Raw genomic sequence first — 27,319 nt, 5'->3', positions numbered from 1 at the left:
AAAATCAAATTTCTGGTATTCAAAATTTAAGAAGCTTAAACTTTTTAATCATTTAATTCTCAAATTCTTGAATTATTTCATTCCAAAATTCTTTAATTTCTAAATTCAAAATCCTTAAATTCTTACAATCCAAAATCCTAAAATTCCTAAATTCCTGAATTCTATTTTTTTAAATTCTTATATTTTTTATGTTCTTGAAGTTTGAAATTATTAAAATTTAAAATTTAGGCTTTAAAAATTCTTAAATTTTTACATTTTTAAATTTTTCAATTCCTTATTTTTTTAATTCCTCAATTTTTTAATTCTTCAAAATTATAAAAAAAATAAAAACAGAAAATTCTTGTTTTTGGTATTCAAAATTTTAAAAATCTCAAGCTTTTTAATCATTCAATTCTCAAATTCTTGAATAACCTAACTCCAAAATTCCTTAATTTCTAAATTCAAAAATGCTTTATTTATTCCAAAATCCTAAGATTCTTTAATTTCTGAATTCTTTTTTTAATTCTTGTATTTTTAAATTCTTGGAGTTTGAAATTGTTTAAATTTGAAATTTTAAATTTTTAAAGTTCTAAAACATCAAATTTATAATTTTTTAAATTTCTAAAAATTATAAAAAAAATTAAAACAAAAAAATCATATTTCTGGTCTTTAAAATATTAAGAAGCTTAGACTTTTTAATCATTTAATTTTCAAATTCTTGAATTATTTAATTCCAAAATTCCTTAATCTCTAAATTCAAAAATCCTTCAATTCTTACATTCCAAAATCCTAAAATTCCTAAATTCCTGAATTCTATTTTTTAATTCTTATATTTTTTAAATTCTTCAAGTTTTAAATCATTAATTTTAAAATTTAGGCTGTTAAAATTCTTAAATTTTACCATTCTTAAATTTTTCAAAATTATTAAAAAAAATGAAAAAAATATGATTTTTAGTATTCAAAATTTTAAAAATCTTAGGCTTTTAATCATTTAGTTCTCGAATTCTTGGATTACTTAACTCCAAAATTCCTTAATTTCTAAATTCAAAAATCCTTAATCCATTCCAAAATCCTAAAATTCCAAAATTTCTGGATTCTTTTTATTTAATTCTTAGATTTTTTTCTTTCAATTTTGAAATTCTTCTATTTTCAAAATTCTTGAATTTTTCAATTTCAAAATTCCTAAATTTCAATTTTTTTAAATTTTGAAATTTTTAAATTTATAAATTCTAATAATTTAAAATTCTTTAAATTTGGAATTTTAGAATTCTTTAATGTTTAAATTCTTAAATTTTTAAATTCTAATATTTGGGTAATTCTCCGCCAACTCACACAGCAGTTGCCCCGACCCCTCTTCGATTTGCGTGAAACTTTGTCCTAAGGGGTAACTTTTGTCCCTGATCACGAATCCGAGGTCCGTTTTTTGATATCTCGTGACGGAGGGGCGGTACGACCCCTTCCATTTTTGAACATGCGAAAAAAGAGGTGTTTTTCAATAATTTGCAGCCTAAAACGGTGATGAGATAGAAATTTGGTGTCAAAGGGACTTTTATGTAAAATTAAACGCCCGATTTGATGGCGTACTCAGAATTCCGAAAAAACGTATTTTTCATCGAAAAAAACACTAAAAAAGTTTTAAAAATCCTCCCATTTTCCGTTACTCGACTGTAAAAAAATTTTGGAACATGTCATTTTATGGGAAATTTAATGTACTTTTCGAATCTACATTGTCCCAGAAGGGTCATTTTTCATTTAGAACAAAATTTTTCATTTTAAAATTTCGTGTTTTTTCTAACTTTGCAGGGTTATTTTTTAGAGTGTTTTAATGTTCTACAAAGTTGTAGAGCAGACAATTACAAAAATTTTGATATATAGACATAAGGGGTTTGCTTATAAAAATCACGAATTATCGCGATTTTACGAAAAAAAGTTTTGAAAAAGTTGGTCGTCATCGATCATGGCCGTTCATGGTCACCCGCGACAGACACGGACGACGAAACAAAGAGAAACGCAAAAAGTAACTTTTTCAAAACTTTTTTTCGTAAAATCGCGATAACTTGTGATGTTTATAAGCAAACCCCTTATGTCTACATATCAAAATTTTTGTAATTGTCTGCTCTACAACTTTGTAGAACATTGTTACACTCTAAAAAATAACCCTGCAAAGTTAGAAAAACACGAAATTTTAAAATGAAAAATTTTGTTCTAAATGAAAAATGACCCTTCTGGGACAATGTAGATTCGAAAAGTACATTAAATTTCTCATAAAATGACATGTTCCAAAATTTTTACAGTCGAGTAACGGAAAATGGGAGGATTTTAAAACTTTTTAGTGTTTTTTCGATGAAAATACGTTTTTTCGAATTCTGAGTACGCCATCAAATCGGGCGTTTAATTTTACATAAAAGTCCCTTTGACACCAAATTTCTATCTCATCACCGTTTCAGGCTGCAAATTATTGAAAAACACCTCTTTTTTCGCATGTTCAAAAATGGAAGGGGTCGTACCGCCCCTCCGTCACGAGATATCAAAAAACGGACCTCGGATTCGTGATCAGGGACAAAAGTTACCCCTTAGGACAAAGTTTCACGCAAATCGAAGAGGGGTCGGGGCAACTTTTCCCGATTTCGTGTGAGTTGGTAGAGAATTACCCATTTTCAAATTCTTCAATTTTCAAAATCCAACATTTTTCAATTTTTAAATTCATAAATTTCTAAATTTTTAAATTCTAGAAATTTGAAATTCCTATATTATTAAATTCCTGAATTTTGACATTTTTAGATTTTTAATTTTAAAATTCTCAAAATTTAAAACTCTTAAATCATAAAATTCCTAAATATTTAAATTTCTAATTTTTTAAATTCTCAAATTATAAAATTCTTAAATTATAAAATTAATAAATTTCAAAATTCTTAGATTTTAAAATTCTTAAATTTAAAAATCCTAAAATTTTCAAATTTCTCAATTTTAAAATTCTTAAATTTTTCAAATTTATATTTTTAAAATTTCCTTAATTTTAAAATCCTTACATTTAAAATTCTAAAATTGTCTTTCTAAATTTTCTTCGATTCTTAAATTCATATTATTTTCCTATTTTTTTATTTTTACATTTTTGAATGCTTCCATTTTTGCCGCCATCTCAAATTACAGAAAATCAGTCATCTCTGGAGACATATTTTAGGTTAGAAATCCAACTTTTGAGAAAGATAAAAATGTCTTGATTAGTTTATCCGGAGTGATATCCAGATAACCGAGTACGAACTGTTTTTTTTATTATTTTCTATTTCTCAGTTTTGTAAGTTAATCTTTTTAACGTTTGTATTTTTGAATTTCTTATTTTCTGTATGTAAATTTTAATGAGTTTTTGTTTTTTTATTTTATGTTTTCTGCCTTAAAATTTTATGATATGGGACTTTTTCCTCAAAAATTTCAAATTCTGCGTTTTGAGATTCGGCATTATAATGCAATTCAGAATGTTTAATATTATTATCTATATATTACATTAAATATTTAATTATTACATTTGAATTTTTCAATAAAACGTATTGAAAATTGTTCACGATTGATCACGCTCCGTTCGAAAACAGATTTTTTTTTAAATTATTTTGACGCACCGTTTTGACCGCCAAAATTCTCACTAGGTTATAGAATGTCATTTTTACACTCTAAATTAACTTAATTATACTTGAATCAATTTTCAAGTTGACATTTTTTTTATTTAAAACCTAACAAAGTCCATTTTATGACCCAAATCCACTCACTCCATAATGTAAACAAATAACCCTAACCTAACTTCAGGTCAAACCTAGTAGTCAACACTGGGTTCGGGTTTGCCCTCCATGCCCACTCGGTCAAAACGCTGAATGGAATTCAATTCACATTTTCCAACCGATTGGGCGCTACCAATGCTGTTGACAGCTCCGGGGACGGGGGAGGGAAGCCACAACGAGAACCAGAAGTAAACAAATAAAGGGCGTAACAAATAAGTACACAAACGAACTGGGCACAAATCTTTCATCGCAAATCACAAAATCGGTCAACGGTTGGGTGTTTTGCACAGTTGAAAAAGATGAAGATTCTTTTCAGGAGTGTAAACGTCACTTTGACGTTTGCGGCATTTGACATTTTGAAACAAAACAAACAATTTTTTTTGGTTGCCCGCGGCAAAAATGCAAACTAGAGCGCCCACTTGCCGGTGCATGGGAAAAAGAACGACGCGGTTGACAAAGCAAAACAAAACAAGTGCACCCTGACAATAATTTCTGCTTGCTTTGTTTTGTTTTGGTTTGCGTTTTTGTGCAAGCGCGCGCTAACAGCGCGCGTTTTCGCACGAACACCTCGAATCAAAAGTAAAAATTTGCTTTTGTTTTGGAGATTTTTGCGCACAGCGAAGTGAAAGTTGGCAACTGTCAAAATTTAAAGAAGACGAAGATTTTTCTACTTTTAAAAACTGACAGTTCCCGATTGTCTGCAAAGTGAGCGGAGTGCAGTGACATTGCAAGTTCACAAAATTTGCAAAAAAAGGTGAAATTAAAATTGAATCGCTTTTTTGAAATTGTGTGAACATGACGTGCACTTTCTTGCATCATTTGTTTTTTTGAATGCAATGTTGCGTGCAAGAAGTGCCATTTGCACATAACACTGATTGAAGGGTATGTTTGCTCAGCGTTCCGGGAATTGAAGCGCTTCCAAAATTTATGGCTTAATTTAAAAACGCTAAACCAATAACTTGTTGGGTTTCCTTTGAGCGTGTACTGAAAAAAACGGAAACAATGGTGCACATTGCGTGATGTTATCTAATAAATTAAGTTATTCGGTTGTAGCTTGGTTTGAGGGTAGTTAAAGGAATTTATGTTTATTAATCTGTCAGTTTTTGAAATTTTACACGCTCAATTTGAAATATTTAAAACTAAAAAATAATCAACCTAAATCAAAGATTCTTTCTAGATTTGCTTTACAGTGTAATATGCTCTTCTGGAAGAAACGTCAAAATTTTATGGCAAACTTCAAAATACTCGCCAAATTCCTTCCCATTTCAACATTCTTCCCAAAAAAAACACGCAATTTCCCAACAAATCACCTGCATCGACCCGACTCCATCTCCGCGTCATCTCGTAAGCACCTTTTGTCGACCTGCTCTTTATTATTGCCATAAGACTCGGCGATTGTGCCTTTGTTTTTTTTCTCCGGCGGTTTTCTTCGCCGGCGCCCTACCCCCACAACCCTCGGCTCGGAATTCTATTGTTCTCCTTAAGAAAAACGAGATCTCGCTCGCTCGCGCATATTTTCAGGGCGGATCTTACGCAACCTCCTTTTTTCCATCCGACCACGGACCCTCAGCTGATGGTGCCCTCCCGTGCGGGGTTTTGCGGTTCCAAGTCTCTTTTAGAGACTTGCAGAGTCATTGGTCTACATACTACGTATCCCTTGGTCAGTAATTAAAATTGGGTTATTTTAAAACTTTTTTTGGGTATTTCTGATCCAACGTGTATCATTTGTTTACAGTCAGCTGTCAAAGCTACACAGTTGAATGAGATTCACCGAATCTTAAAATTTATCTCAGTTCGGAGGTCGAACTCAAAACGAGCGTGTAGCTCGATCTGTCAAAATACACGACGAACAAATTCTAACCATTTAGCTAAATTTGACGTTTGAGGGTCCACTCTAATGAGACTTCCACGAGTTTCGGTGCACCAAAACGAGATCCAAAACGTTGCATCGCGTGTAGAGCGCCAAGAAAAAGCTCGTTTTGATCGTTTTCTTTACAATCAATTGCACAAACACTAAATCACGGGTACTTGCAGCGAACAACAACAACAACATGCTGCCTCGCTGTATGTGTGCTGTTGCACCGCTTCAAAAAGCCGGCCTACTGTGGTACAATATCTGTCTTCTAAATCCACCACAACGACTACGAAGGTGTGCTCGTCGACCTTCTTTCCGCTTGTTGAACGAAACCCAGGCTATTAAGCGAGAAAAGAGGAAAAATAAGCAAATGTTTACTCCGCGCGGTTTCTCTCGAACAAGTGGATGTGTTTACTTGGACTTGATTTCTGGCCGAGTGCGATTATTGCCTAATAATCCAGTCGAGCACTGGGTGAATTCCGCTGGTAAATGTTGGTTTATGGTAATCTTGCTTTTGGCGGAAAAACGAGTTGGGTTGGTTTTGTGCAACCTTGTTATCAAAAAAATCCTGGCAAAAAAATAGGTAAACATCTAAACCTAATTTAAACAAGATTTGGGTAACTGTCTGACAGCGTGCAACTGTCAATTTTGATTGTCGAATCTTAGTTGGATTCGGATAACCTGTGGGTCAAAGTCATTTTTGCCATTTTTGTCATATTTGTCATTTTTGTCATTTGTGTCATATTTGTAATTTTTGACGTGTAATTATAACCCAAAAACATACTTATTTTTTTTAGTGTGCCCACTGCAAACAAACGAAACTAGAGCGCCCAGTTCCCGGTGCATGGGACAATTTTGACAATTTTGACAATTTTGACAATTTTGACAATTTTGACAATTTTGACAATTTTGACAATTTTAACAATTTTGACAATTTTGACAATTTTGACAATTTTGACAATTTTGACAATTTTGACAATTTTGACAATTATGACAATTTTGACAATTTTGACAATTTTGACAATTTTGAAAATTTGGACAATTTTGACAATTTTGACAATTTTGACAATTTTGACAATTTTGACAATTTTGACAATTTTGACAATTTTAACAATTTTGACAATTTTGACAATTTTGACAATGTTGACAATTTTGACAATTTTGACAATTTTGACAATTTTGACAATTTTGACAATTATGACAATTTTGACAATTTTGACAATTTTGAAAATTTGGACAATTTTGACAATTTTGACAATTTTGACAATTTTGACAATTTTGACAATTTTGACAATTTTAACAATTTTGACAATTTTGACAATTTTGACAATTTTGACAATTTTGACAATTTTGACAATTTTGACATTTTTGACATTTTTGACAATTTTGACAATTTTGACAATTTTGACAATTTTGACAATTTTGACAATTTTGACAATTTTGTCAATTTTGACAATTTTGACAATTTTGACAATTTTGACAATTTTGACAATTTTGACAATTTTGAAAATTTGGACAATTTTGACAATTTTGACAATTTTGACATTTTTGACAATTTTGACAATTTTGACAATTTTGGCAATTTTGACAATTTTGACAATTTTGACAATTTTGACAATTTTGACAATTTTGACAATTTTGACAATTTTGACAATTTTGACAATTTTGACAATTTTGACAATTTTGGCAATTTTGACAATTTTGACAATTTTGACAATTTTGGCAATTCTGACAATTTTGACAATTTTGACAATTTTGACAATTTTGACAATTTTGACAATTTTGACAATTTTGACAATTTTGACAATTTTAACAATTTTGACAATTTTGACAATTTTGACAATTTTAACAATTTTGACAATTTTGACAATTTTGACAATTTTGACAATTTTGACAATTTTGACAATTTTGACAATTTTGACAATTTTGACAATTTTGACAATTTTGACAATTTTGACAATTTTGAAAATTTTGACAATTTTGACAATTTTGACAATTTTGACAATTTTGACAATTTTGACAATTTTGACAATTTTGACAATTTTGAAAATTTTGAAAATTTTGACAATTTTGACAATTTTGACAATTTTGACATTTTTGACATTTTTGACATTTTTGACAATTTTGACAATTTTGACAATTTTGACAATTTTGACAATTTTGGCAATTTTGACAATTTTGACAATTTTGACAATTTTGACAATTTTGACAATTTTGACAATTTTGACAATTTTGACAATTTTGACAATTTTAACAATTTTAACAATTTTGACAATTTTGACAATTTTGACATTTTTGACAATTTTGACAATTTTGACAATTTTGACAATTTTGACAATTTTGGCAATTTTGACAATTTTGACAATTTTGACAATTTTGACAATTCTGACAATTTTGACAATTTTGACAATTTTGACAATTTTGACAATTTTGACAATTTTGACAATTTTGACAATTTTGACAATTTTGATCATTTGTTCATTTTGTAAATTTTGTGTAATTTTTTGTAGTTTTGGTAATTTTGGTCTTTTGGTCTTGAGTCATGTTTCTTGGTATTGAGATAAATAAACCCGTTTCTTTAAAAGTGGGCGATTTACTTCGTCGAAAACTTAACAAAAGATCAACTTTTTCACCTCAACAATTCACCCAAATTTTATCAAGATCCTCCAATCTGCCCACCATTGTTAACGCCAACGTCACCGTAGGCCATCGTGTTTGAATGCTTTCTCATAAGTTCCCCCGTCGTTCCGGAGGTGCGTCCAAAGTGGCCAAAAGTGCAAGTTGTGGTCACCATTAATAACCGTTTATGGAAAAAGATCAATGCAGATAACCAACTGCATTGTTGTGATTCAAGTGTATCAAACAAACATGCATGCTGTCAAAGTACACGCTTATTTTGAAAACTTTTTGATAGTCGACGAACTCAAATGTCAACAATACACGATTTTTGGAAACTAGTCAAAAATGATTACAATTTAATCGAAACAGTTTTGGTGCAATTTTACTCAATTTCGTGTACATTGACGTTTCTTCAAATTTAGTTAAATTTTATTCAGTTTTCAGGAGTTTCAGTAATCGTGCACTTTTGACATTTCGCCACCTCTTGAACCTTCAACCACGTTGCTCCTCACGGAAGCGACCTCTTCGAGCCTCTCCTAACTGGGGCCACACCCTCTTCATCCATAGAGGTTAAGTCTGAGGACTGAAGAGGTCTCTCCAATCCAACTTGTAGGTGCTAGATTATTAATTGATCTTCGCTCGCAACGCTTTAGCGGACGCTTCCAAGTGCCGGAAAAAGGTTCGTCGTCTTCGCAGGGGTGTGTTGTTACGACATCGGACGGACCGTCCGTCGTCGTCGTCTTGGTCTACCCAGGAAAGTGAAAGATTATTGGGGATCGACGGTGAGAAGCGTCGACTTAGGGTTTTGCGCGCGCGGTTAAAATGTATGACGAAATCTTGAAGTTGGACGCGGTTGATTAACGAGAGAGAGAGGCGGCTTTTTGAGTTATCTTCAGGCGTTTTTTTTTTTGTTGGGGTCTTGCACTTTTTTCGACGAGGGGGTCTTTCCCTGCGATCACACCGTGTGTCAATATGGCGTGATTTGGACAGAGTCCATGCTGGCCGCCGGTGGTGGTCGGTGAATGGGTTGGAATTTGATTAATTTGTTGTAAATCGCTGTCGGATTACATCACTTTCTGGGGGGATGGAGATGTTTAAGTGTTTGATGAGATTTAATGACCTAAAGACAAGCGGTTAATTGGAGAATTTTGATTGTTGAATGATGTTCGGAATCGGATTTTGTCCAAACCGGACTTACTCAGAAATGTGTAAAAATTAATCACTGAATTTTGAGTTAAATTCATTCAAATCTGACAGATGAGAGTTTGGAGTCAATATTTGTCAAAACCAAACTCACTAATGAATGAGTAGAAATTGTTCATTAATATCTTAGTAAAATTCACCCAAATCGAATTGCCTGCAAACATTGAAAACAAAATTTAGTCTAAATTAAAATTAGTTTTGACTTATATTTTATTAGCGTGTATTTGTTGACAAGGATTTAACAAAATCTAAATTTACTCAGATTTTGACAAAACCAAAATTACCCAATTATGAGTAAGAGAAACAATTGACTGATTTGTGTGCATTGCACCCAATTTTCATTTAATTGTGACGAAAATTTACCCAAATTTGGCAATCTACCCAGAAATGAGTAAGTAAACAAGTGTCAGATTTGAGTGGATTTTACTCGATTTTTATTCTGAGACAAATTCATTCAAGTTTGACTTTTGCTCAACTCACTCATGTTTAAGTAGCTTTTGTTTTGACGAATTTTGAGGGAAATTTATCAAAATTGGCAATTATCTGAAGGAGCCATTAGACTATGGCAAACAAACAAACCAACTCATCAACAAACAAACAAATTGACAGTTTGGCAGTTTGCCTACTTTGTTTGTTTGCCTGTATTTGTTTGAAGAAACGTCAGTCTGCATATATTCGGCTTTGTTTATGAGTTAAAGTTCAAACTAATACTTGCTTTACTTTTTTTCACAGTTTCTATTGTACAATTTCAGCACGATTTTTTTTTCTCATGGAATTTCTCATTAATTCAACGTTTTAACGAAATTTGGGAATTGTCTGAATTGCTCTTTTTTGAGTAGTTGAAAAAACTACTTTTCCTAGATCAAAATTAATTAGAAATTAGTGAGTGAGATTATTCTAAGTTTTGAGTGGATTGTACTCAATTTCTATTCTGAACGAAATTTACTCCAATTTGAAACTAGCTGTACTTACTTATTTTTGAGTAGTTTCTAATTTCTAATTTCTGAGTAGCTTTTTGTACACAAAAAACAGCTTTTCTCGGAAATCTTAACTATTCATGAATAAGTAAGTAATTGAGACAAATGTCAGATTTATGTCGATTTATTTTGATTTTTATTCTGAGAAATATTTAGTTCTATACTTGCCTGACTTATTTATCGTTGAGTAGTTTCTGTTTTGACGAATTGATTTATATTTTTTTACGGTTCTGTTTGACGACTTTTTTATTTTGAAGCAAATTTACCCAAATTTTTCAATGGTCTGAATAACTCATTTTTATGTAGTGTTTTTACAATTCCAGCTAGATTTTTATTATCAAGAAATTTCACTTTCATTTGACGTTTTAACGAATTCGGAAGGAAACTTACCAAATTTTGGATATTGTCAGACTTCCTCATTTTTGAGTAGTTTTATTTTTACAAAAAACAGCTTTTTCCAAGATCAAAATTATTCAAAAATTAGTAAGTGAGACAAACGTTAGATTTGAGTGGACTGTACTAAATTTCTACCCTGAGAGAAATTGACTCCAATTTGAAACTTGCTCGAGTTCCTAGTTTTGAGTAGTTTCAGACTGACTGAGTAGTTTTTTGTAAATAAAAAATAAGATGTTTAGTATTTTTTTTGTTCACAAAAATAGCTTAAGATTAGATCAAAATAATTCAGAAATTAGTGAGTGAGACCATTGTCAAAATTGAGTTGGTTGTTCTCAATTTCTATGCTGAGAGAAATTTACTCCAATTTAGCATGTTTTAGACTTACTTATTTTTGAGTAGTTTCTGACTAACTTATTTCTGAGTTGCTTTTTGTACACAAAAAAACGGCTTTTCTCCAAAATCTAAACTGCCCATAAATGAATTTGTGAGACAAATGTCAGATTTGAGTGGATTTATTTTGATTTTTATTCTGAGAAAAAATCACTCCAGTTTTACACTTGCTTGACCTACTCATTTTTAAGTAGTTTCTGTTTGACGAATTTTGAGGGATATTTACCCAAATAAGGCAATTGTCTTACTAACAATTTTTTTTTTGGGTGGTACTATTACAAAAAACAGTTTATTCCAAATTTGAAATTAGTAGGAAATGGGCAATTCTGAGAGAAATTTGCTTTGAATGAACTTTGAGGAAATTTTACCTTAATTTAGCAATTGACTGACCTTTCTGAGTAGTTTTTGTACTTTTTCCAAAATCGACGTTACTAAGAAATGAGTATTTCTGAGTAGTTTTTGTACAAAATATATAAAAAAAATGTCAAGATCGAAATTACTCAGAAGTAAATCATTCTGAGAGACATTTGTCTGACTTATGCATTTCTGAGTAGTTTTTGCAATGCAAAAATAGTATTTTTGAAAATTTAAATTACCCAGCAGTGAGTAATTGCATGACTTACTTATTTTTTAGTAGTTTCTATTTTGACGAATTTTGAGGTATATTTACCCAACTATGGCAACTATCTGACTTACATTTGACTGAGTAGTTTTTGTACTAAAAATATTTAAAAAAAATCACAGCCTACATTACTCAGAAATAAGTAGTTCTGAGAAAAATTAGATCAAAACGAATTTTGAGGAAATTTTACCTTAATTTGGTAACTGTCTGACTTACGCATTTTTGAGTAGTTTTTGTACAAAAATAGTTTTTTTTTAAGTTGATTTTACCCAGAAGTGAGTAATTCTGAGAGAAATTCGCACCTATTTAACACTTGCATGATTTACCCATTTTTGAGTAGTTTCTGTTTTGACGAAATTTGAGATTGCCTCATACCATTGATTAAATTTAATTGAGTTGCAAGCAATCAATATTTCGCCAAATTTTCCACATGACTCGTCCCATTCCAAAGCAAACAACCGAGCAATTTTCCCAACACATTTCACACACATTTTTTGCATCACATTTGCATTCTCTTGACAACCAGAGCAGAACTCGCCAAAGTAAACAAACAAAAAAGTTCTTCCAACTCACTTAAGCGCGCGCGCGCGCTGCGCACCTGCAATTTGCGCTAAAACCACTTTCTAAATCTCCCTCCTTCGCGACGTTGGTCGACCGATCCATCAAAGCGACCGCGCGACTTGACCAACTCAAAAATTGACCGTCTGTCCATTAGTCGTCCAACTGTCAATTTACACAGTCTGTCAAATTACAGACTCGCGCGCGCTCGCGCGCTTTTCTTCTCGGTGGACTACTTTGATTCCGACCCCGAAAAAGTCAGTCACCTTTTGTTTGTTTCCTCTTTCTTGCTTTGCTTTTTAAAATAAAACAGCTGTTTGATCTAATATTCGCTCAAAATTTTCCATATGAGCTCATCGCGCTTTATTGCTTAATTATTAACTAATTTGTTTTTTTCTCCTTCTATTTTCATCCTCATTTCAGACTCCAAACCACGAATTTCTTCGCGAGATGTTTTTGACCCCGCCCGGCGCAACAAGCTCTGGTTTTGACTGATCCCCATATGCGTGTTGTTGTAAAGAGGAAAAATTAGATCTGGAAAAGCGCAGCTTTTTCAGGTCGTCTCGGAGGCGAGGAAGTGTTGTTTTTTCGGAAATTTCGGAAGAAAAAAAATCAGTGCTAGCGGGAATTCGACTCCGGAAGAAAGAAAAAAGTAAGCAAATGTGAGCATTTTTGCTTGAGAGTGTAAGTGATCACGCGTCTGTGCGGTTGAGATTTTTTGGAATTTTGGTCCAGAACTGATGAGGAGGAAGAGCTTCGACGGATGAAAAATAAACCGGTGGAAGGGGTGAAGAAGAGATGTTGCTTGCTGGCCGGTGGTGCCGCTGACTTTTATGCCACTTTGGTAACGGTAAGTTTACTGGTTGATGATCTGGCCTCACATATGTGTGTGTGGATTGGGGGATTATGTATGTTAAGTGTGTTTGAAAAGTGGCATATATATTTTCGAATTTTGGTTTATGAGCAGGTCAAATTGGGTTTTCCATGATTTATGATTGCCTTTGAAATCGATAAAGTGCTTATAGGCATGAAACATACTTTATAATTAAAATTCTATTAAACTTTAATCATAGCCAGTACCACTTTGTTCCCTATTATTTAAAAAAAATCAAGCTTAAAAATAATGAAAATTAAACAAAAAATAATAAACATCAAAACTGACTTTTGCCCTGCTGACTCATTCTTTGTTTAATCAGGTTGTAACAAAATCAAAGTAATTTTGCATATGATATTTTTGATTACATTTTTTACTAAACCAAAAAAACCTTTAAAAAAATCATAGCCTAGACCAGAGTATTTTTTTTTTCAAAAAAATTCAATTTATGCAAAGTTGCGTTTAAAACAAATTACTCAAATTTCATAAAATAAAGTTTTTGGAAAAATAAGTTTTGCTTACATGTGTCAAAAAATGAGTAGATTTAACTCAAATCTGGGTTATTTTTAAATCATCAATAAAAATAGGTCTAACTCAGCATTATCTACAATCCGAGTAGCACTTACCCTAATTTGTCATGTTGAGCATGAGCATGAGCATGGTTGACTGCCAATGAGCTGCTACTCCGTTATTGACAGATCAGCTGAAGCTAAACAATGAATCAAAAATGATCAGTGAGAGCCAACCATCCGTTCACTGTTTAACCTCTGAAGATCCCTACTTTATTAGTCAATACCGGCGCCCTCCCAAGAAGCCTGCAGTTCAACAAAAGGGAGGAATGTTAGTCCGATAGTTGAAGTTGCAGACTCATCAAGCACACAGTTTTTCGCTATATACTTGTTGATACCGCTTGAGACCGTTGAATCCACAGCATCTCCTTCAAGCATCACGTGATTATTATTTTTTTTTTTTTTTGGGTTAGTTGGATAAGGTATTGGCTTTTCGATGCCTCCCGAGCTACGATGCTATGGGGAGGACTTTCATAACAGACCCGTCGGCGAGCCTTCCGAGCAACGATGCTATGGGAAGGTCTTTTTGGTTAACACACAAAGTCACTCACACACAATTATTTCACTCCACTATTAATTAATCCAAAATGTCAGTGCGTCTTTCGATCATTATATAGAAATGGCTTTTTCACCATAAAAAAATAAAACCTTATTCAAAACATTATACACAATTTACCCGACGCCGTGCCTTCCAATCAACGATGATATAGGAAGGGCTTTGAAAATCACAAAACAATTAATTAAAATCTCAAAAAAAAAAATCACAAAAAAAAATCACAAAAAACACCAATTACTCAACGAAAATTACGCTCAAGACACAAATAATTCAGTAAGTCATGCTATTATTCGATCACCACAATCACTCACCAGCACTTACCCTAATTTGTCATGTTGCCTCTAAACTCATTTTTGCGTAACAAACTTGTTAAACGATAATGTTATCGTTCGGCGAATACTACAACGTCAGGAGTGAGCAGGATACACTCCATTTTTACCTACTATTTTTAACAAAATCATGTCAGTCTCAAAAATCTTTAACAAAATCATGTTTTTCATAAAAACTGCTTTTTTTGTAATCATTTTTAGCAATTTTTTTCTTGTTTTAATATTTGGGAAACCTAAAACAAGTTAATGATTTCAAGACAACTGTTGAGTGTTTTCTGCAAGATTTGGATTTCAAAGCTTACAGATCATTTATTTTTAAATTTTGCTTTCATCTATTTGACTTCATGTTTACTTGGTTTATGAATGGTCCCTTTTCAAAAAAAATCGCATATCAAAATATTGCAAACTACCGCAATTTTAGAATTTAAAAATACAATATTTTGAGGGAAATTTACTTAAATTTGACAGTGGTCATTTGTGAGCAATTTTTGGTACAAAATTGAAACTACCCCCAATTTTAGATTTGAGTGGATTTCACTCGATATTTATTCTGAGAGATGTTCATTCTGATTTGACTCCTGCTTTTTTTTGTTTGCCAATTTTACCCAAATTTGGCAATTTTTTGAGTAGTTTTTGTTAAAAAAAAACAGCTTTTTACCAAATCAAAATTACTTAAAAAATTTAAATTCAGAAAAAAGTACCTCAAAATTGACACTTGCTTGAATCACTAATTTTTGAGTAGTTTTAAATCAAATTGGAGCAAAATTGTTTGATTTACTAATTTTTGAGTAGTTTCAATTCAAAGTACAGGGTTTTTTTTACAATCGATATTATCCAGAAAAGAGTTATTCTGAAAGAAATTTACTCCAATTCGACACTTGTTTGACTTACTCATTCTTGAATAGTTTCGTTTTGACGAATTTTGAGCGAAATATCACATAATTTTAATATATTTTGTTTACACAAACTTAGTTCATTTTAAACATTTCAATTCAATTTCTTATGATACAAATATAAATACAAAAAATCGAATAATAAAACATTACAAACTATGGAATGTTAAGAAATTTAAAAAAACAACATTTTATGAAAATAACTACATTTTACAATTAAAGCTGTTAGTCAGAATGAATTAAAAATTTGGCCTTATCTGATTTGATAGCATTCTTCAAATTTTAAACATAAACACAATACATTGGTAGGTAATTTTCTGGAGTATCGTTTTTTTCTAGATTTATAATTTTGTATTTTGTGATTAAAGTTTTCCATTGAAAACTTCCAAATAGTAGTTGGAATAAATCATGTTTTGTAACGAGTTCCATTTTTTTTTTGCAATTCCGAAAAACACTCTTTGAGTAAAATTAAAAGTCAAATGTTCATGTATTTTGTCAATTAACCGTTTAGATAAAAAAAATGTTGAAAAGTCTCACTTTTCGAAACAAGTGCTGAAAAGTTCAACTTTTCATTACTTTTCCATGGGCATGTTAATATTTGAATGATTTTTTATTACTAAGTTCTAAATTCTCAAAACACGTATTTTTCAATTTTGATTTTTTAAGGAAACTAAAATGTCGTCTTTTTCACTAGGTATTAGGATGCTGCATAATCTGGTATCGATTCTTTGAAAAAAATCTTTTTCTTGAAAAAAAACGAAAATAATGTAAAAATAAATTGCATAAAAACATTTTTGAATAAAAAATCAAATTTGCAATCTAAAATGAATTTAAACATTTTTCATACATTGTACTGTTTTTTAAAAGATGATCATTTTTTTGTTTGCAATAATTACCATTGATAACTATTGATTTGATTTTCAATGAAAATTTTGTGAAATAATTAATAATAATTAAAAATAATTTGGAAATTTAAAAATCATACCAAATATCTTAAAATGTTCTAAATTAATGATTCAAGGCCATTCCTTATTTTTAAAGAGAAGAAAATTTTATTTTTTTAGCTATGAAAATCTAAGCAAAAGTTTCAGAGACATACCCAGTTGGAAAATGAGAGCTAATTAGATAACAGTAAGGAAAAACTAATTTTTCACTAAATTTTAGCTTTAAAAGGCTATATCTCATCAAACAGCGGTCTGATCAACGAAGCAAAAAAAGAAAACATTAGGAAATTTCCCAGATTTTCAAAAAATGTTAGCTTTTCCATCATGAACTTTGATCGGAAAAATCACATTGAAATGCCTGTAACTTGAAAACGGGGCACTTTATTCAAACAAAATTGCGTCATTTTTGATTGAAAATTTAATTTAGCATCTTTAAAACATTTCTTAAATGATTAAAAATATTTTGAATTAAAAAAAAAAAACATTTTTTTTTTCAACAAATTATATCGATGGTATCAGATTTTAATTATATTTTGTTCAGTTAGTTGCGGTTTTATTCCCTAAAACATAAAAACAAAACGAATTTTGGTAAAATGTCAAATAAAAAATTCAGATTTTTTGCGTGTACTTGACACAATCTTATAACAACCTACAACTTTCCCAAAGTCACCAAATCGATCAGAAAATCTCTTCTCAAAATATAGATTTTCTAATATTTACAGGCTTATTTTGTATGATCTCGCTACATTTGATTTAAAAAAATACCTAATATTAAAATTTCGAACAAATTTCGAAATTTTAGAGATTACTCCACATAAAAAAATCCGGAAAGAAGGGAAATTTTATTTAAAAAAAATAAGAACGAAAAACTATAAACATGTCAAAATGATATTGCAAAAACAAACAAACATTCTGTCATCGCTGACATCACAACGCAAACCCGTTGACAGACAAACGTTAACAACAACAACAATCCCGGCATGGCCTGCTGCTATTACAGGTCGCACAAAAAGGATCATGTTGCAATCGCGCGCGTTGTGCCAACCCGATAAGGGCATCTCCACCGCCGCCGCCCCTTAAACCGGCTCCAACTTTTTTTCCCATCGGCAGCGCAATCACTCTGCCCCGTTCGGTAATACTAGAGCCCTTGTTTTTGCTCGTTTTCTACTAAAGTTGAGCATTTCGCTGCCTTTTCTATTTTCACACACGCGTTACACTCCATCGCGCGCACCGCGGGCTCAATTTCGGATCCAAACAACTTTCTTCACTTTTTCAGCGATGGAGTAGCCAAAAGGGATCGATTACACTCAGAATTGAAATCGAGCACACACTCTTTCTCTCTCGATTTTTTTTTCGTACCTCCGATCCAATCGCCGAGTCGAGCTCACTTGCATGTCAGTTGCCACTTTTTTACATAACCTTACTTTTTGTTGTGTTATTGTTGGCCGTTGCGTGATTTGGCGCGTTTAGGCTAGAAATTGCAACGCGCGCGCGCGCTCGGTATCGATCCCAGACGGCCCAACCACTCTGTTGTAAAAGGAGTCCCTTTCGGGCGGCAATCAGTGGCAAACGATAAATTTCATAAGTGAAAAAAGGCGAAAATGAAATCTTGGGAAAACAAATGAGATGGCTCGAGGGGTCGGTTCGTCGCTTGCCGACGACTCAAGTCACATGCGCTAGGATGCAAGGTTGGGTTGCGATCTTAATGGTATAGAATTAGTTGTGAGTGTGTGCTTCGGGGGTCAATCAGCGATGACGAAATCGCCTGTTTGAGGCATAGACAAAAATGGAGACATTTTTGACAGTTGCAAAGTTACAAAAACATTTAGTTTAAAAGCAAAATTCTGGATGCATCACCACATGCAAAACCACTTAAAACTGAACATTCATCTGTTAAATGACACCATGAATTCCATGAGGAATTTTTACTCATTTTTTGAGTAAATTCGTTTATGAGAAATTTTGAATAGAAGCATAGTTTTGTCTGAATTTGATGAATTTTAATCAAATTTCAAAAAGATTATTTCAGATCAATGAATCAAAACAAAATTGACATTTTACGTTTCTTTGCGCGGTACTTATTTGCCATATTTTTTGATGAAAAAAAAATATGAAAAAATGGGTTTGCTCATTAGACTGTCTGCAGCGCGAAGTTTTATAATTGTTTCAAATTGCGAGCAGTTTTAAATTTTTAGAACTGGAGGAAATGAAACTAGAACACGGTGCTCGCAACGCGCTGATCTATATGTTGTTTCAAAAAAATGCTTTTAATTGTGTGCGTATGATTATCAACACAGCATCATAGTGTGTGTGTAAGAATACGTGGATATCTCTATATATCTGATTTTTTTTTTTGAAACTGAGTTCTATTCCAGTTCCAAATCGTCTCACGTTTGAAACAAACTCGTCGAGCAGTTTTATTCCGGTTTCAAAATACTGCTCGAAAAATAAAACTGCAACTCCGCGTTGCGGGTGGTCTGTTTCAGTTCTATTTGAAAAATGAAACAGCTAGAACAAAGTAGAGCCGCGTTGCAACCAGTCTTAGGGTGCGAAGTTCGAATGAAAATAACAAACGTATATTTAGGATTGCCTCATGAGAACGAATCTTAAAACGCAAAAATGTTGAAATGCCGAGAAGTAGATCATGCTTGAAATTTAAAAAAAAAATTAAAATTTACAGCATTTTATAATATAATTCTAGGATTCTAAGATTCACAAAAAAATGCAATGCGAAAATAAAAAAATAAACACAAAAAAAACACCTAAAGTGTAAAAAATCCAAAATATAAATTGAAAAAGTTAAAAATTAATAATATTTAAAATTTAGAAATTTAGAAAAAAATATCACAACAAATAGGATTTAAAGACTCACAAAAAAAATGCAATGATCAAATAAAACAAAATAAAATTATTAAAAAATCAACATCATAAATTAATTTTGAAAATTAAAAAGAAATTAAGCAAAATATAATTTAAAGATTCCAAAATTCTAAAATTCCAAACTCACAAATAATTTACAAAATCAATGTTCAAAAATAAAAAAATCCTGAATTTCAAATTTAAAAAAATACCAAAAGTTAAAAATAAAAATTAAAAACACTAAAACATCAGGTATTCAATGATTAAAAAAATACAGTTCGTAAAAATTTAGAATTTAATAAAATGTATGGCACATATCCAAGTATTCTATGATTCACAAAAAAAAACTTAAATAGAAAAATACAAAAACACTCAAAAAAATACTCCTAAAAATCCAAAAGAAACGATAAAAAATACAATATTCAATTTTCCTATTCTAAAATTCTACATTTCAAACTCAAAAATATAAAAAAGACTAAATTTTAAAACTCAAAAATCTAGAAGATAAAATTTGACGAATAAAAAATTCGAAAATTTAAAATGAAAAAAAATTAAAATTTTTATAACACTGTTCTAGACTTCTAAAATTTACAAAAAAATGCAATGCACAAATCCAAAAAAAAATTAAAAAAATAAAATAAAAACATCTGAAATTCAGTAAAAAAAAACTTAGAAAAATAAATTCAGCAAAATATAATTTAAAGATTCTAAGGCTGGTACAAAAATTTTTAAAAGTTTTTGTCACCCCCCCCCCCCCCCCACCCCATTAAAAACTGGCCCGAAAAATCAGGGGGCAAAAAAATATTTTTACAATAAACTTCAAAATTTCAATGAAAATACTTGAAGTCAGAAAATTAAAAGATCAAAAAATCAGGTGTGCAAGGATTAAAAAAATAAATACAGTTCATATAATTTTAGATTTAGATTAGATTAGATTAGACAGTTCATATAATTTTAGATTTTACAACATTTTATGACACATATCCTAGGATTCTAAGATTCACATAAAAACTGAAATGCAAAAATCCAAAAACATTTTGAAAAAACCTAACATGTAACAAAAAAACAAAAGCTGATAAGGAAAAAAATTTTAAAAAATAACAAAATACAATTTTATATTCCAAAATTCTACATTCAAAACTCAATAATTTCAAAAAAAAAACTTAATTAAAAAACTCAAAATCCAGAATTTAAAATTTAAATTTTTAAAATTTGGAAAAATTTCAAATAAAAAAATACAAAAAATATAACACTATTCTAGGATTATAAAATTAACAAAAAAAAGCAATAAACAAATAAAAAAAACGAATTTCAGAACATTTCAGTCTTTATTTTTTACATAAGGATTCTTGAGATTTTTTAAGGTTCTTTAAACATATGAAACAAAATAGCTTAAAGGAACTAAAAAAAACTCTAAGCTTCATAATTGGAAATGCTTAGATTTTTTAATTTGTATTTTTCTGAACTTTATAGTTTTTGAAATCGAACATTTAGATGTTTTGGAAGTTTCCGGTTTTAAACTCCTTTCAGTCAGTTTTGGGTGAATTTAACTCACATTTCAATCACGCTTTTTCATTCATCACTGAGTAATTTCGGTTTTTTTCAAATTCTGGCTCTAAACTTCCATCAGTCAGATTTGGGTTGAATTCACTAAGAATTTTATGAGTATTTTTTCTTATTTTTGAGTATTTTCAGTTTTAAAGAATTCTTATTTTCAACCTTATCTGTCAGATTTAAAGAGCTTTATTCATCATAGTATAAATCAGTTTTACTCATTCCTGAGTAAGATCGGTCTTGAAAAAATCTTTTTCCAATTCTAATTGAACAACACCCAAATCTAATAAAATCAAAATTTTATTAGATTTGGGTGTTGTTCAATTAGAATTCAATTTATTCATTTGTTAGGTCTTGATCAGTTCTTATTCCAAAGTATCATCAGTCAGATTTGGATGAATTTCACACAGAATTCGATAAGTCATTTTTGCTTATTTCTGAGTAAATTTAGTATTATAAATTTTGATTAAGAATCATTTTTTCTAATGATTTCTGATTTCAGTGATTTTTTATTCATTTTTATTCATTACTGAGTACGTTTGGTTTTGAAGAATTCTTATTCTGGACCGTATCTGTCAGATTTGAGTTATTTCACTATGTAATCAGCTATAGTCATTGCTGAGTTAATTCGTTAATTATTTTAGAATTTCATGGTTCTTCCAAACTTTCGTCAGCCACATTTGGATGAATTTCACTCAGAATTCAATGACTATTTTTTGCTTATTTTAATTTTGATGATTTTTTTTCAAGATCATTGAATATTGTTTACTCATTCATGAGAGAATTAGATTTTGACAAACTCTGATTACAAACAGTTTTTGTTTGATTTGGGTGAAATTCACTCGGAAATTCGAGTAATTTTGACTTCGTCCTAATTTCAATTTTGGCAAATTTAGATTCCGAATTTACATCTGTCTGATTAATTTCGCTGATGAATTTCGCTCAGAGTTCCTTAACAAGTACGGTTGCGATGAATTTAGACTCTGGACTTTCATCTGTCAGTTCAGGATGAATTTTACTCAGAATTCAATTACCTATTTTTACTCATAACTGAGTAAGTCCGATTTTGACAAACTCTATTTCCAAATGTTCTGTCAGATTTGGATAAACTTCACTCAAAATTCAAAATGTCATTTTCATTCATTCCTAAATAAGTTCAGTTTTGACAAAATTCTGAATAATTTTGTATGAGACTGCGCAACATTTCCAACCTGTCATTCCTACACACTAACCAATTTCCCTTCAAGTTCCACTTGTCTGTGACCCAACGAGATAATGAAGGAGGCAACCGCTACCCAACAATTTGCAAAACCAAAATTGCCACAGCCGAAGAAGCGTCCAACGAATCCGGGACACTTGTCGTGACGGAACATCATCAAGAGGAGAAGGAGGAGCAGGTACGCGAGAGCGAACCCATTACGAGCTGTCATAAAACAAAGCAAAAAACTCGGCGGGGTCTGCGTGCTCGCGCGGTAATGACGAAATTGACCCTTTTTGCGACCCTATGCGATGAGACACGATAATTTGGTAGGCCGTGCGTGTTTATGTAAACATGCGCACAGCATTCTTGGACGGACTTGGGTTGTAATCACAGTAAACTGGATACGTCGCTTTTGGGTAAAATGTTGCGAGGGGTTGGACACTCGTGAAATTTAAAACAATAATATTGCAAAGTGTCATTGAACTGTCAAAACTGAAAGGTTGTTGACCCTTGAAGGTGCGAACAACACCAGCGGAATCGCAACAAAAATCCTAAAGAGGAAGCTCCTTCTATGATCAACAAACAAACCGGATTGACTAGGTGCATCGTTGCTTGAACTTGGCACAGCCGTCAACTACAAATGCTCAGAATTCCTTGCATTTCCCACCGCGCGCAGTCGCTTCAGCAATTCATCACACACCATATTGGCACTCGTGAAGGTGAAATGTCAAACGCGACGACCCCCGCTAACCATGCAATTACGACAGCCATTAGTTTGTAAACAATCCACGACCGTTCGCCTCTGCAGCCTCCTTCGATTGCACTTTCTTTTATGCAAACATGGTGCGCGCGCCTGCATGCGTCATCTGTCAAACTGTCAAACGCGCAACGCAACGCAACGCTTTCTTTTTCGGGGACGTAAATTTACGCCTTTTGTTCACACCACAGATCGCGCGGTAATTGGCGATAAGATCGTGTGTGTGTGTGAGGAAAGACGTGATTGAAATCATGACTTCGCCATAGCTCACCGCGCATGTTGACAGAGGTGTCAACTGGAGATAAACAAAAACAGATTCACACACAGGTGCAAATTGTGCCTCAGTTGACAGTTGCGCGACGCGAGCGCCTCTGGCGCCCAAAACTCCCAGCTAAAACCGAAAGTAACCAGTTTCCCTCCCCTCTAATTCTTCACGTCAAGCTGTGACTCTCACTCTCCTACAATTGTTCGATTTGAAACAAAAACATTGAAGAAGCCGCCGCCACTAAAACCTTCACGAAAAAGCCGGTTCGGTTCGCAGAAGAAAGTAAAATAATCGCCGACCTTTTTCCCCTCTTCCTTCCGTTGAGGCCTATTGTTCTCCCTTAGTTGAGCCACTCACCACCCTGTCGCGCCACCTGCTGTCATCGCGGGGTACTTTCTTAACGTCATTTCGGCCGCCATTGTTGTCGCCATGGAAACAAAACAAACGGCGATGAAATGGGCGAGATTCTGCGAGACTCTGAAAGGGAAAGGGCATCCGAAAGGGGGATCGTTGAGGCGAGGGGGGCACTTAGTTAGAGCTTAAGCCGGTTGTCGCTCGAGGGGAGGCACAATTTGTGTGAAGTATGTTAATTGCTTAATGCAGTGCTGGAGCGACAATAGTGGGGGCCTACAATTGAATCTGGTTCCATCAGATAAGTAGCTGGCTCGTTTTGACGGGTTGGAAGAATGAGGAGTTGTTGGTGGGTTTGATGTTGTCAAGGTTTTGAGTTTTCTTGTTTTTTTTTTTACTATTTTGACAATTTTAACAATTTTGACAATTTCGACAATTTTGACAATTTTGATAATTCTGACAATTTTGTCAATTTTGACAATTTTGACAATTTTGACAATTTTGACAATTTTGACAATTTTGACAATTTTGACAATTTTGAGAAGTTTGGCATTTTTTACAATTTTGACAATTTTGACAATTTCGACAATTTTGACAATTTTGATAATTCTGACAATTTTGTCAATTTTGACAATTTTGACAATTTTGACAATTTTGACAATTTTGACAATTTTGACAATTTTGAGAAGTTTGGCATTTTTTACAATTTTGACAATTTTGACAATTTTTACAATTTTTACAATTTTGTCAATTTTGACAATTTTGACAATTTTGACAATTTTGACAATTTTGAGAAGTTTGGCATTTTTTACAATTTTGACAATTTTTACAACTTTTACAATTTTTACAATTTTGACAATTTTGACAATTTTGGCAATTTTGACAATTTTGACAATTGTGACAATTTTGACAATTTTGACAATTTTGACAATTTTGACAATTTTGACAATTTTGACAATTTTGACAATTTTGACAATTTTGACAATTTTGACAATTTTGACAATTTTGACAATTTTGACAATTTTTACAATTTTTACAATTTTTACATTTTTGACAATTTTGACAATTTTGACAATTTTTACAATTTTTACAATTTTTACAATTTTTACAATTTTTACAATTTTTACAATTTTTACAATTTTTACAATTTTTAAAATTTTTACAATTTTTACAATTTTTACAATTTTTACATTTTTTTACAATTTTTACAATTTTTACAATTTTTACAACTTTTACAACTTTTACAACTTTGACAATTTTGACAATTTTGACAATTTTGACAATTTTGACAATTGTGACAATTTTGACAATTTGACAATGTTGACAATTTTGACAATTTTGACAATTTTGACATTTTTGACAATTTTGACAATTTTGACAATTTTGACAATTTTGACAATTTTGACAATTTTGACAATTTTGACAATTTTGACAATTTTGACAATTTTGACAATTTTGACAATTTTGACAATTTGACAATTTTGACAATTTTGACAATTTTGACAATTTTGACAATTTTGACAATTTTGACAATTTTGACAATTTTGACAATTTTGACAATTTTGACAATTTTGACAATTTTTACAATTTTTACATTTTTTACAATTTTTACAATTTTTACAATTTTTACAATTTTTACAATTTTTACAATTTTTACAATTTTTACAATTTTTACAATTTTTACAATTTTTACAATTTTTACAGTTTTTACAATTTTTACAATTTTTACAATTTTTACATTTTTTTACAATTTTTACAATTTTTACAATTTTTACAATTTTTACAACTTTTACAACTTTTACAATTTTTACAATTTTGACAATTTTGACAATTTTGGCAATTTTGACAATTTTGACAATTGTGACAATTTTGACAATTTGACAATTTTGACAATTTTGACAACTTTGACAATTTTGACAATTTTGACAATTTTGACAATTTTGACAATTTTTACAATTTTGACAATTTTGACAATTTTGACAATTTTGACAATTTTGACAATTTTGACAATTTTGACAATTTTGACAATTTTGACAATTTTGACAATTTTGACAATTTTGACAATTTTGACAATTTTGACAATTTTGACTATTTTGACAATTTTGACTATTTTGACTATTTTGATAATTTTGGTAATTTTTGTAAATTCTCTTATATTTTTTAGTTTTGAAGTTATAAAGCTGTATTTTTATCATTTTGGTAATTTTTTGGTCAAAAATAGTTGAACTAAAGAAAAGAGTTTTTGTTTGCAATAAAATAAAATCAACCAAATCCAGTTATAAATTTAAAGTTAACTTACGAATTTTTTTTACAGTAACACCCAAAATAGCTTCTAATCATCTAATTTGTCCATAATTAGCTGGCAACACTGCTACCCCCATATCTCTCCTCTTTTGCGTTTTCCTCTCCGATTAGTGCTCATTAAAATGATTCGATAATTCTCCACTGGCGCGCACACCCTACACTACCTACCCGGTCCGGTACCGATTTCAACCGGTAATCGAGTCTACTTCAGCCAATTTCCAAGACACAGGTGCAGCACCCGTCTGTAGATTTGAATAAGCCTTCGGGCCAGAGACCTTACGCTGAACTTGGCGCACCACTACCGGCTCTACCTAACCTAACCTAGCTGGTACAAATATAACAAGATTAGATGCTTGCCATTGCTGGAATTGCTGCAGCGGAGATCATTCGCCGCGGTCACGCCAACCCCGGCCAATTCCCACGAGCTTCGTTCCGCGCATTAATTCTCATTATCTGGCCGGATTAAGCCTTAAATCGTGGCACAGCCCTGCGCCGAGCCAACTGTCACTTTGTGCGCAGGTCTGTCACACACGCGCTTGCTTGGATTGGCAATTTTAACGAAGCCCGCAGGGCTTTATCCCGTTTGATTTTATTTTTCCGTCGTCGTTCCAGCGTTAATGATCATAATTCGTCGCATTGGACTCCACACTTTTGGCAATGACAGAAGACGACGGGGGAAAAAACATGGTCGCTTGCCCGGAGGGCAAGCACGCACGCGGTTTTTGACAGCTTTCCAATTTTTTCGGTGCGGATTTAACCCTTTTTTCGGCGGGATTTTTTTCGCCGTGTCACTGTCAGAGTTGTGACCTGCTTTTTTACGCCGACAAGTGCTGTAATCTGACGGAAACGACCGGCGCTTTCCTTCGCCAAAAGTTTGAGGTTAGGTTTGGAGTCGAACCCGGCTGACTTGATAACGGGCTGACGGCTGACCTCCCGGGACTGGTGTTCAAGAAAGGCGAGAAAAGTGCAATCAAAATGAGCTAATCGGCGGCACAATCTGCGCGCATACGCTTTAAGGTGAGTTTATGCCGGGAAACGAGAGCTTTTTACGCACTGATTGAGTAATCACCTTGTGTAGTTTTTTTTTTGCAATTTAAATTGCGAGATCACGAATTTAATTGTGATCTGAGACCCAACCTTCTTCAAAATGAAGTTGTGATAAAATGTACTCCCCGGTTTTGTTTTGAGAAAGAAGAGTCAAATTTACTCACTTTTTGACACTTTTTGGCTAAATACGAATTTTGAGTAAATCAATGATTTTGATTTCTTAACAATTTTAAAACTTAAATCAATTTAACTTTCTTCACATCGTTAGCCCAACTTAACAAAAGCCTTAACCCCTCGAATTATCCACTTAAGGAATGTTCCGCAACCGCGCAATCGAATCACACCAATTTAAGTGAAATTTACCAAGCAATTATCTCCTCATCATCTGCGTCGTCGTCGTCGTCGTCCTCATCGATCGCAATCGATGGTCGGGTTATTAGCGCCGGA

At 32.1% G+C, this 27,319-nt stretch overlaps 1 protein-coding gene across 2 annotated transcripts in view; it reads left to right on the top strand.

The window, feature by feature from the left end:
- The window catches only part of LOC119771170, a 105,524-nt gene that overhangs the window by 47,117 nt on the left and 31,088 nt on the right, over positions 1-27,319 (top strand). For both annotated transcript variants that reach the window (XM_038266661.1, XM_038266660.1), the window contains exon 3: positions 12,793-13,219. The gene's annotated coding sequence lies outside the window, so the exon portion shown is untranslated. The remainder of the gene's footprint in view (positions 1-12,792; positions 13,220-27,319) is intronic.

Source organism: Culex quinquefasciatus, chromosome 1 (assembly GCF_015732765.1).
Source record: "Culex quinquefasciatus strain JHB chromosome 1, VPISU_Cqui_1.0_pri_paternal, whole genome shotgun sequence".
In the NCBI taxonomy this organism is placed as follows: domain Eukaryota; kingdom Metazoa; phylum Arthropoda; class Insecta; order Diptera; family Culicidae; genus Culex; species Culex quinquefasciatus.
This window is presented reverse-complemented; position numbering and strand designations above follow the sequence as displayed.